At 39.9% G+C, this 9,288-nt stretch overlaps 1 pseudogene; it reads left to right on the top strand.

The window, feature by feature from the left end:
• The window catches only part of LOC102476909 (flap endonuclease GEN homolog 1-like), a 23,291-nt pseudogene continuing 14,003 nt past the window's right edge, over positions 1-9,288 (top strand).

Below are 9,288 nucleotides of genomic sequence, written 5' to 3'. Positions count from 1 at the left end.
ATGGAGGCAATGCCAAATGAGGAAAACATAAAGCAGACAATTAAGGTGGAAATGGCTTTATCACTCCATGAAGCATTTTCTGTCCTTGTGAGTTCAAGCACAACCAAAGGGAACTGAGTGGAAAAAACAAACTCAAAGGCAAATGCATCATCTCAAGTCACTTCCAGGCATCTCGTAAAGCCTGGGAACAGAACAGCTAAGTCCCCTCTCCTCTTCCAGGTTTGGATTTACTCCAAAGGAATCATGTCAATCAGCATTCCCTAGGTTTAAAGTATATGGGATACATGTCTCTCTGCGGCCACCAAAGGCTTCTGTGTTCATCAAGTGGTGCCCCGTTGTTACCGCAGGAAGACCTTGACATGAATTCAGGGGATCGGGATCTCTCGCTGGTTCTGCTACAGAGTCCGCCCACAGCTCTTACTTCTGTGTCTCATGAGAAAACACGATACAGCTGGATGAAGGGACCAATCTCCAAACAGCTTTCATCAAAAATCTATGATGGGGTAAAGCAGTAAGGAGTCTAGTTCAACAATACTGCATTGTAAGGAAGGAGCCATTGGTAAAGTGATGAAAGAGCCCCGCGTTAACAAGAACCTGTTGATTTTGCTAGTGTTCTTCTGTATATTAAATTTCAGGATTATGCAGAGATTTACAGGCATACCTCATTTTATTGTGTGTTGCTTTATTGAGCTTTGCAGATAATTGCACTTTTTACAAACTGAAGTTTAGTGGCAAGCCTGCATTGAGCTGGTACCATTTTAAAAAAAAAAAACAGTGAGTAAATATTTCATGTCTCTGGGTCACATTTTGGTAATTCTTGTGAGTTCAAACTTTTTCATTCTCATCCTAGATATTTTTTAATAGAATTATTTAATTTATTATTATTAGTTTTTCATTTTGTTTTGTTTTGATTTGACCAGAGAGAGACACAGAAAGAGCAAGCAGGAAAGTGAGAAAGCAAGCCACCAGGTTCAGGACTCGAACCATGGTTGGCCACGTGGGAGTCCAGTGCCCTAACCACCATGCCACCTGCCAGCCCCATCTCATCCTAGATGTTACGTGTGACCAGTGGTCAGTGGTCTTGGATGTTACTATTGCCACTGTCTTGGGCACCATGAACCACACTTACATAAAACAATGAACTCAGCTGAGAAGTGCTGTGTGTAGCCTCACTGCTCTACCAAATGGCCCATTCTCTTGTCTCTCCCCCATCATTTTTAGGTCTCCCTATTTCTGGAGACAAAATAATACTGAAACTAGGCCAAATAATAACTCTTTACTGGCCTCAAAATGTTTAAGTGAAGAGTACTGTGTCTCTCGCTTTAAATCAAAAGCTAGAAATAATTAAGCTTATGGGACCAGCAGTTGGCATAATGGCTATGTTGCTGGACTCACATGTAGTTGACTGTGATCCAAGTCCTGGACCCGATGACCTAAACTTATGCTGGGTGTGTGTGTGTGTGCGCACCCAAGATCCCGAGAAGAGAATGGAGGAGAAGGGATTGCAGCGTGGCTATCCCCCCAGGAGGTGTTTTCTCACTTTCTGTCTCTCTATCTCTCTCTTTCTGGCGAGCACATGCACCCTATAGCAAAAAATAACCTCTCCAAAAAAAAAAAAGAAATGATTAAGCTTAGTGAAATAGGCATGTTGTTAAAAATCAAGATAGGCCACATGGTTGACCATAGCTCAAGCCCTGAACCTGGTAGCTTAAAAAATCATGTTGGTCATGTGTGCATGTGTGCCCAGAATCCTGAGAGGAAAATGGAGAAGGGTTTGTGGTGTGGCCATGCACCTTGGGCAGTGATTTCTCACTTTCCTTCTCTCTCTGGCAAGCACGTATGCCCTATGGCAAAAACCAAACCAAACCAAACACACACAAAAGAAAACTCCTTTAAAACATTACTGCTCATTGACAATGTTCCTGGCTACCCAGCAGCTCTGATGGAGAGTTACAAGGGGAGTTAAGAAATGCATTCTGTAAATCAATGGCTGCCATAGACAGTGATTTGTCTGACGGATCTGTGCAAAATACATTAAAAACCTTCTGGAAAGAATTGACCATTATAGATACCATTAGGAACATTCTTAATTCACGGGAAGAGATCAAAATGTTGACATTCACACGAGTTTAGAAGAAGTTGATTTCAATGTTCATAGAAGACTTTGCGAGGCCCAAGACTTCAGCAGAGGAAATGGGTGCAGATTTGGAGGAAATGCAGACGTTCCGGAAACTGAACCGGAAGTGGAGGCTATATGACTGAGTTGCTACAACCTTACGATCAAACCCAAATGGATGAGAAATCGCTTCTTGTGAATGAGCACAGTGATTTCTTGAGATGGAATTTTCCTGATGAAAGTACCGCGAACATGGTTGAAATAGCAACAAAGAATTTAGGGTATTACAGAAATTTAGTTGGTAAAGCAGCAACGGGGGGCTAACAGGTGGCATAGTGGGTGAGGCACTGGATTCCCATATGGCCGACCATGGTTCTAGTCCTGGACCTGGCAGTTTGCTTTCTCATTTTCCCTCTTTTTCTCTCTATGTGTCCCTCCCAGTGAATTAAAGTAATAATAATAAATAAATTTTTTTTAAAGCAGCACAGGTTTTGAGAGGACTAACTCCAACTTTGAAAGAAGTTCCACTGTGGCTGAGACAGCATCAAATTTCATACTACAAGGGAACTCTTTCATGAAAAGAAGAGTCAATCAACACAGCAAATGTCCTTGTTGTTTTATTTTAAGAAATTACCACAGCTGCTCAAGTACCTCGCAGATCAGTGAGCAGGCATCAATCAAGCAAGATCCTCCACCAGCAAAAAGATTACAGCTCGCTGAAGGCTAAGATGATTGTGTGCATGTTTTTAGCAATGAAGTATTTTTAATTAAGGTAAGTAAAATTTTTAGACATAAAAATATGGTATACTTAATGGCCACAAAATAGTATAAACATAACTTTTTTTTAAAGAGAGATATTTGCTAGACGGCACGTGCGCTTGTGGAGAGAGAGAGAGCAAGAGACAGGAAGACAGAAAGTGAGAAATCACCCCCCAGGGGGATGGCCATGCCACAATCCCTTCTCCTCCAATCTGCTCTCATGGGAACATGGGAACATACACATGCACCTGGTGTTGAGTTTTAAGCTGGGACTCAAACCACAGTCGACTACATGGGAGTCCAGTGACACAACCATTACGTCATCTGTTGGTCCCAACATAACTTTTATATGCATTGGGAAACCAAAAAAGTCCTATGATTTGCTTTTGCAATATTAGCTTTATTGCAGTGGCCTGGAGCTGAACCAGCAATATCTCCAAGCTTTGCCTACACAAAATAAAGATTAATGCAAGTAATAATGATTACTCTAGGGACAAAAAGTAATGACTATATTAGGTGAAAACGATGGGCATTGGAGTAGCATCTACTGCTCAGATGTAGCTCAGCTAGATTTATTAAAAAAAAAAAATTAACAAAGACCTACTGTGCTTATCCCATGGATCTAGATAACAACAATGCATCCAAAAGATCTTCTTGATCAACCAGATGTTTAGCCCTCTTAGCATCAGCTTCCTTCTTTAGGAAGGCATTTGGATATCATGTTTCTAACCAGAATGATCTAGACTTTCCTGTCCTTCACTTTTTTTAATCCACAACATACAGTAGCCTCCTCTTATTCATGGTTTTGCATTCCACATTTTCCATAGGTTTCAGTTACCTATGGTCAACCCTGAAAATAGGTGAGTACAGTACAAAAGATATTTTGAGACGGAGAGAGACCACATTCACGTAACACCTTTTACCATGAGTTATTCTGTTTTGTCACTTGTTCTTGCTCTCTTTCTGTGTCTCATTTATAAATGAAACTTTATCACAGGTACATATGTGTAGGAAAACACATCATGTATAGTGGATTTAGTACAACCCTTTAGACATCTACAAGAGGTATTGGAACATATTCTATGACGATAACAGAGGCCTTCTGTAAGGAGTTTAGCCACAATAACTTAAAGATTTCCTCAAGCTCTAAAGTTCTGATACCCTGTATTTCTGGAAGGCTTGAAAATCTGGACTCCAATGAAATTAAGTCGAACCAATATAAGGAATATGTGATGTCAGCTATATCAGATCTGGAGAAAGACCTTGCCAGGGAGCAACACAGCTTCCTAAACATGGAACTATTTCAGGGATATCAAAAAGGGTACTTCCAAGTACCCTTATTCCTTTCCTTCTCCCTGAAAAAGCTCCTGGGCTGGCCGATTTATAGAATTAGGGATTCATTTGTTTAACTTAAGACCTTGTTTTCCACCAAAATACAAATGCTTCTGGAAAGGTCACACATTCAACATTATCAGTCATTTTACCTTTGTTTAAACACTTTTTTTTTTTCAATTTGACCCTGTCTTGTTGTTTACTGAGAATGAATTAAGCAAATGCGTTTCTGAGATCAGACTGATGGAAACTGGAGGAGAAGGCAAGGAGGAGGGTGCCACCGACCAGAAAAGCACTGTGTAAATTGCAAAGGGTTATAAAGGCATTAGAGATCGTTAACTAATGACAGGGGGAAGCTAAATGCTTAAAGACAACCTTGTCTGTTTCCCAGGGATTCAGTCCACTATTTCAACAAGTCAAATTATTTTTCATTCTTCTTATGGGCTTAATGTTCCTGGTCTAATTCTGTGGACACTTTATTAAAATGAAATCTATTCATAATTTGCTCTTTACCTTGCTCATGTTGCTTCTTATTTCCTGAATGGCACAAAATCCTGTTAGCGACAGTGCTGTCTGGGACCACCATTTACCCAGTCTCATCATCTTCCAGATCTTCTGGAAATGCGAAGGTCTTTTCTCTGTCTTTGCATAGAGAGGTACCTATTAAGCTCGGGAAGGACAAAATTGCTCTCATTTCAGATGACTCTCGACATCACCACAGCCGACTGTAGTCACATGGGTAATTTCTGGCATGACAGCAAAGAGCAGTCAGAGCCCACTTTTCAAAGACGCAAGTTTCAGTGACACACAAAAATTTCAAGGAACGTTTTTATTGAACTATATGGATTACATTTTGTTTGGGCTATACAGACAATATAACCTTAAAAAAGAAAAAGGAATTTAAAAAATTCTGATAGAGTTTGTGCATGCATTAGAGAGAGAGAGTGAGAGAACCACACTCCACAGAGCTTGGTCATGGCATGAGTCTTTTCTTCCTGTCCTCCAGCCTGCCAGGATCCTGGGCACACATGTATGAAGCAGAGGTGCTTTCAGGCCAACTGGACCAGAGACAAACTGGCTTGGCATGTAGCTTCCAGCTCTGCAGCTGAGTAGGATACTGACCATGCCAGTATCAGAAAAAGGACATTTTCAACCCTGAGATTTCAAATTCAAAGCCTGACAATGTTTCACCTAACTGGAGGGTGCCACCTCAAGAAAGAAATCTACCACTGGGTCAGAACCAAAAAACAGAAGCAGTTCTCTTGGGGTGGAGAGTCAGTTCCTTGAGGTAGCCTTTCCAACCCTGCAGACAGCACCTGATCTTGAATTTATAGTTAAAATACTATATTAGGAAATGCTTTTAGGGCTGACCCTGTAGCTTAACAGTTAAGGAAGCCAGATCTCACATGACCAACTATGGTTCAAATCCCAGCCCTGGCAACTTGAAAAACATGCTAGGCATGTGTGCATGCATGCCCAAACCCCGACAGGATAAAGAAATGGAGAAGAAGGGATTGCAGAGTGACAGTACCCCATGGGTTGGGGCTCTTTCTATTTCTCTCTCTCGTATCAGACAACACAAACTTCAGATCAAAACATTTTACAAAAGACAAAGGAGAGTATTATATACAAGTAAAATGTTCAATATGACAAAAAGATACAGCAACTGTAATATAAACAGTCATGTGCCGTGTCAGCCCATTCTCTGCCGCTAATAACAAATACCTGAGTCTGGGTGGTTTATAGAGCAGAAAGGTTTATTTAGTTCAATGTTTTGGAGACCCGAGGTCACAAGATTGCATCTTATAGCCTTATCATTTGTGGGGCCTCCCTGCAGATTCCCTTGAGAAAGCAAGACCTTGTGTCTGTGTCCCTGTCTCTGCTATGGCAGATCTCCCAGAGGAGAACGGAGGAGAAGGGATTGCAGCATGGCCATTCCCTCCGGGGGAAGGGGGAGTGATTTCTCGCTTTCTGTCTCTCTATCACTTTCTCTCTCTGTCTCTCTCTTTCTGGTGAGTGCACACGCCCTATAGCAAAAACCTCTCCAATAAAAAGAAAAAAGAAAAAAAGCTTGCAGTAGTGAAAGATTCCCAGTCCATCAGGTTATTCAAGAATTCCTATCAAATAAGGATAAATTGGGAAAGGTAACCCCGTATCAAAGACCTAATTTATTATGCTTCAGAGGTTTACTCTTAAAAAAAAGAAGTGGCCCAATCACTATGCCTATGAGAAACTGTCGGTGCTTTTGATTTGCTATAACATGATAGAAACAACTACAGCCAGTTCCAACATCATGCTGTAAGTGACAAACAATTGGAGGATTGGGAGTACTAACAATTGAAGCCACTGGGTCAGAACCAAAAAACAGAAGCAGTTCTCTTGGGGTGGAGAGTCAGTTCCTTGAGGTAGCCTTTCCAACCCTGCAGACAGCACCTGATCTTGAATTTATAGTTAAAATACTATATTAGGAAATGCTTTTAGGGCTGACCCTGTAGCTTAACAGTTAAGGAAGCCAGATCTCACATGACCAACTATGGTTCAAATCCCAGCCCTGGCAACTTGAAAAACATGCTAGGCATGTGTGCATGCATGCCCAAACCCCGACAGGATAAAGAAATGGAGAAGAAGGGATTGCAGAGTGACAGTACCCCATGGGTTGGGGCTCTTTCTATTTCTCTCTCTCGTATCAGACAACACAAACTTCAGATCAAAACATTTTACAAAAGACAAAGGAGAGTATTATATACAAGTAAAATGTTCAATATGACAAAAAGATACAGCAACTGTAATATAAACAGTCATGTGCCGTGTCAGCCCATTCTCTGCCGCTAATAACAAATACCTGAGTCTGGGTGGTTTATAGAGCAGAAAGGTTTATTTAGTTCAATGTTTTGGAGACCCGAGGTCACAAGATTGCATCTTATAGCCTTATCATTTGTGGGGCCTCCCTGCAGATTCCCTTGAGAAAGCAAGACCTTGTGTCTGTGTCCCTGTCTCTGCTATGGCAGATCTCCCAGAGGAGAACGGAGGAGAAGGGATTGCAGCATGGCCATTCCCTCCGGGGGAAGGGGGAGTGATTTCTCGCTTTCTGTCTCTCTATCACTTTCTCTCTCTGTCTCTCTCTTTCTGGTGAGTGCACACGCCCTATAGCAAAAACCTCTCCAATAAAAAGAAAAAAGAAAAAAAGCTTGCAGTAGTGAAAGATTCCCAGTCCATCAGGTTATTCAAGAATTCCTATCAAATAAGGATAAATTGGGAAAGGTAACCCCGTATCAAAGACCTAATTTATTATGCTTCAGAGGTTTACTCTTAAAAAAAAGAAGTGGCCCAATCACTATGCCTATGAGAAACTGTCGGTGCTTTTGATTTGCTATAACATGATAGAAACAACTACAGCCAGTTCCAACATCATGCTGTAAGTGACAAACAATTGGAGGATTGGGAGTACTAACAATTGAAGAAGAATCATTATTTGAAGCAGCCTATCCTGACATTGTGGCTGATTACCAAAAACAAAAGTTAGAAATTAAACAGAAGAAACAAAAAAAGTATGAAAATTAAGTCTAACAAATTGGCCAGAATCAGATAATGTAATGAATTTTCAATCATGCATGACTTGAAAATCCATATGTGAAATCTTTCCTAAGCAAAGTTGCCAGTTAAATTTGGAAATTTCTCCTGATCCTATATTATGACAAGGATCTATTCAAGTGTTCCGCTTCATTGAATAGCTTGCTTTTACCCGAAGATATTCCCTGTTTAAATATACGAGAACAATCAATATCTTCTCTAAGACCTTTTGCTACACAGCAAATTTAAGCTGTGAATAACTATCTAATTTTAGAACTTGGCCAAGCCAATACCTTATCCTGCAATACATCTGTGATTCCGCTCTACACTTGAGCATCACTGATTGGGAAGGTATTTCTTTCAGTAACTCTCCAGGTATTGAAAGGAGCTCCTCTTGGGTTAAAATCAAAACATGAATCAGAGCTATCAGTCACCCGCTATGGCTATAAAAATACCTCAGAACAATTGTCATGTGAATCTGAAGAGTGCACTTCAAACATCAGGGAAGTATTGGATTGGAATCTTCAAAAGATTAGTCCTGAAGATCATCAACTTTGTGGCATTACTGATTTATATCTTCAGGATTTACCTTCAAAGGAAGGAATACTTAGAAAATCATCACGTCCTCAGGATAATGTGTAAACAGATGTTGACCTGAAAACTTCATCCCTACTTTGGGTAAAAGAATTGGGTGTTGCCAGTAGTAGTTCTGGTTGTCTATCACATCTTTCAAAAGATCTTCCAGGAATTTGTTTGCAAAATCAATTTAGAAACTCTAAAGTTCTAAAAGGAGAACAGTTGCTTTGAGAAAACTATAAAGTGAATTTTCCTATACTTTATCCTGTCAATAACACAATAGTAGAAATTTCCAATGTTAGACCACCAAATATTACTTTTGATCCTAAGAGAAAAATTGATGCTCAGACAACTCAAAAACTAATGAAGAGTATTTGATTCATCTGATGAAGAAAATGCCCTAGTGTTTGGGAAAGCTAAGCATGCAACTCAAGAAATGAAGCATAGTTCGTAGAAGAATAACAGCTCAATTCAAAGAAAGCAACCCTAACAAGTTGAATAACCCTAGGATACATATTAAAGAAACTGAGCAGTATACCAAGTCTTATAAAACACCTGGAAATGAAAACTATCTCCTAGATTCAGCAAAAAGTTCTCTAAGTTTTCTACAATGTCATAAAGGAAAAGATACTAGTACTTGTTTGGACAGTCCTCTTTATGCCAGAGATGAAAACTTTGGCTCCCAAATACCTGAAATAGAATTTGAAATACTTAAGTAAATATATTATTCTAGTACTATCAGTATTAGCAGATGCCAAAATCCTCAATAAAATAGCAGGAAAATCAATTCAGCAACTCATTAAATGGATATACAATATATCCAAGTAGAATTTATTGCTGGACTGAGAGGATGATTCCACATACGATCATATAATTAAGAGAAAAAATCCATGATCACCTAAGTAGATGCAGAAAAAGCATTTGAAAAATTCAAC

Source organism: Tupaia chinensis, unplaced genomic scaffold, assembly GCF_000334495.1.
Source record: "Tupaia chinensis unplaced genomic scaffold, TupChi_1.0 Scaffold000426_1, whole genome shotgun sequence".
Taxonomy (NCBI): domain Eukaryota; kingdom Metazoa; phylum Chordata; class Mammalia; order Scandentia; family Tupaiidae; genus Tupaia; species Tupaia belangeri.
The sequence above is the reverse complement of the archived record's forward strand: the minus strand, read 5'-3'. Positions and strand labels throughout refer to the sequence as shown.